This window comes from Geospiza fortis, unplaced genomic scaffold, assembly GCF_000277835.1.
Source record: "Geospiza fortis unplaced genomic scaffold, GeoFor_1.0 scaffold54, whole genome shotgun sequence".
NCBI lineage: Eukaryota > Metazoa > Chordata > Aves > Passeriformes > Thraupidae > Geospiza > Geospiza fortis.
This window is the reverse complement of record NW_005054301.1, coordinates 8481953-8485128: the sequence shown is the minus strand read 5'-3', so window position 1 is coordinate 8485128 and position 3176 is coordinate 8481953.

Below are 3176 nucleotides of genomic sequence, written 5' to 3'. Positions count from 1 at the left end.
GGAGAGGCGGCGTGCGCGGACCGCGGGCGGCGATGCCGGCCTGAGCGCTGCGATGCCTCACTTGGGTTAAGCAGCCTCTTGCCCTGCCGAGTGGGGAAGGCCCTTTTCAGCCCGTGCAGGGATGTGGCTGAGGTAAAGCTCCTTTTCCCCCTCCTCGCTTGCAAAGCCCGTCAGCCATCCGCGTTCCCTGGACGAGCTGACCGGATGCCGTATGCGGAAGGGCAGGCAGGAGGAGGCAGCAGGGAGCGGCACCAGCATAAGCCCGGCAGGGATGCTCGAGGAGCAGCAGCCACATGTTTTTCGGGGCAGGGTGGAATTCCCCCTCTCACACGTGTCACTGAATCACAACGCCGGGCAGCCACGGGCCTGTCAATGGACAGCAAAAGAGAGATTTAATTAAAATGTTATGTCTTGTAATGACATCGTGTTAGGGATGGCATTTAAACACAATAAAAAAAGGAAATAAAAATTCGTCCTGTGACAGAAACATGAAAAATAATGGCAGAACAGAACAAAAATTCCTCTACAGTTTAAAATATAGGGAAACTTTGCTCAGCCTTATTAATAAAAACAAAAGATAAAATTACCTTTACACAATTAGCACATATTCGATTTTTACAAGGGTTTACACATTTGTAGCACTAGAAGAAATAGCTACTGTTTATCCTGCTAGCCTTTGTAATTCCTGTACACCCTACAAAATGTGTCTCCAACTGCTGCAGTGCCCTTTTGCTATGCACATGCATAAACAGCACTCAGCAATTTTTACAGTCTCCCCATGTCTTACAAAATGAGCGATAGTCCATATGCTGGCAGTTTCTAAGTTTCTATCCTCAAGCTTAGAAAGTCAAATTCTGCTGCCTCTTATGCTAGGATTTTAGTAGACTTACCACAGCACAGAAGCAGAAGTTTTGTTTCTTTTTAAAATCAGAAGAGTGATAAAAATGTGGTTTCTTTCCTTACTCTGTATTGTGGCTCAACAGTTGGTTCTTTGCTCACAATATTATATTAATTATATTCTAGTACATATTATATTACATATTATATTTAGTATCTAAATATAATAGATCTTTCACAAAGAAGGAGTGAGGACAGCAATAGTGTTACTGAAGTGCACATCTACAAGCAGTGAGTTCATCTTGTTTATGTTTCTGAAAACCTGTTGATCCACAGAGCTGTGACTCCTCTCAGCAGACAAGCATGACAGCTGGAAAGGGTCATTTCTTGAACAGCCTCAGCCTGGTTTGCAGGACAACTGCCAAAAGTTAGGATACAGCCAGCCATCTCAGCAGATGGCACAGTTTAAACTGGTGCACCTCCAGGAAAAAGTGGCAATGGTTTCCAAAAGCTCTTTTCCTTTAGGATAGGTGCGTGCAGACCTTTGAGTTGCTGGGGCTGGCTGGCATATAATGTGTATAATGATTCAATTTTGTTATGTTCTTTTTAACAGAGAATCCCCCCCTGTGACAGGGTAGGACAAGGAATCCTTGTTTTTCTGTGCCTGGACAAGTGCAAAGCAGTACTATACACAGATTGTACAGATCTTTCAGGCATTAATCCCCAGTCTTCCAGGCTTGGCCTGATTCTGGTACTAACCTTCATTGCTCTGTGCCTCTTTTCCTGCTGGGGTTATGTCATCACGTTGGAATAAGGTCCTTGGAAAATGGACTGTTTCTAATCATGATCAGCACTTCTGTGGTATTGCAGGCCTGATTTAAGGAGACATCTTTTAAATACAAAAAAGAATCACTAGTAAAGGATCAAATACTCTCCAGGAGATAGATGAAGCCATGACTAAAGTGCGAAGATGGCAGAGATTAATTCAGATGACCTGTTAAGATTGGAAGTTGTAAAGGTCAGACAAAAAGGAGGACAGGCACTTTTGGTTCTGGAGTTTTAATACTCTTAAAATTGCTCCAGACAGATCTTGGACTCAGTTTGCAGCATTGCATCTGAATGAAAGGGAATTCTGTTTGATGAAGGTTGACCCCAAGGGTTGGTTCTAAGAAACCTCTTAAAAGCAACAACTATGGAAACAAAGGATGCACCGTCTAAACCTATTCAAGCATTTCAAAGCCCCCTAACAAGATACAGGGCTTAAGAAGTTGATAGTGCCTTTTAAAACCACAAAGTTTTTCTTTTTCAGACAGCAGTCTAAAAATAGAACTTTAGCTCAGCCTAACATGCTAAATACATGAGTTGAGATCACTTTCTGGTGGTTGAGGATGGGCTTTAGGATGACTGAGGCCCAGGAATATTTATAACCATTGCTGGATCGTGAGGCCTGTCGGTCAGTGCAGAAGTGTCCTCTGGTGACAGCAGCACTCACGAGCTGTGCCAGGACTGCAGAGCCCAGCATGTGACTGATGGTGGGATCTGCACAGGAATGCTCATGAAAAGCAACTATGAAGCCCCACGCTGCCCAGTGTCAAATGCAGAACTGCCATCCAAATCCCAGACATTTTAACATCCTGGCTCCCATTTCTGCCATTTTGAACACAGAATTCACAGCAGCTGAGCCACAGCACTCCTTGTCTCTTCAAAGTCCTTTCCTCTCCAAGCTAATTTGATCTGTAGAGTGCTCAAAAGAGAAAAATTGGAAAGCACGTAGATTATAATACACATTCTTATAGGACTGTTAACCTAGGAACTATCAATATCAATCTTAAATATATTAATAAGACAAGACTAGCAAATTGACAAAGCTGAAGTTGGACTGTGGGCTATCCTAGCAGTGCAAGGTAATCTTTGTAGAGGATTACTTCTAACCTTGTTACATTATATTATGGGATATTATGGGACAAGCATGCAATTTTCAATCCCTCCACATGGCATGGTTAAAGCAGGCAGCACAAGCATCAGAATAACCCCAGACCACGATGCTGTGACACAGTGCTGGTGCAGCAGCTCTATGTTATTCAAATAAAGACCCTTTCTCTCGTGGTTCTTTGAAATCAATCTAAGGAAAGAGACGAACAACAGGAGAGAAGACAGAAGTGAAAGCTGATCTTCCATGGCCATCGGCCAGCGTTTTGGAGAGTATGCTGTCATGTAACATCCTTGTAGGAAACTTGGCTCAATCAAACATTTCTCTCATCAAAAGCGAGTGACCTGAACAGCTGGATAAATGTTGTGAGCAAGCAGGGAGGCTCAGGCAGAATGCTGGAGCTTTGCTG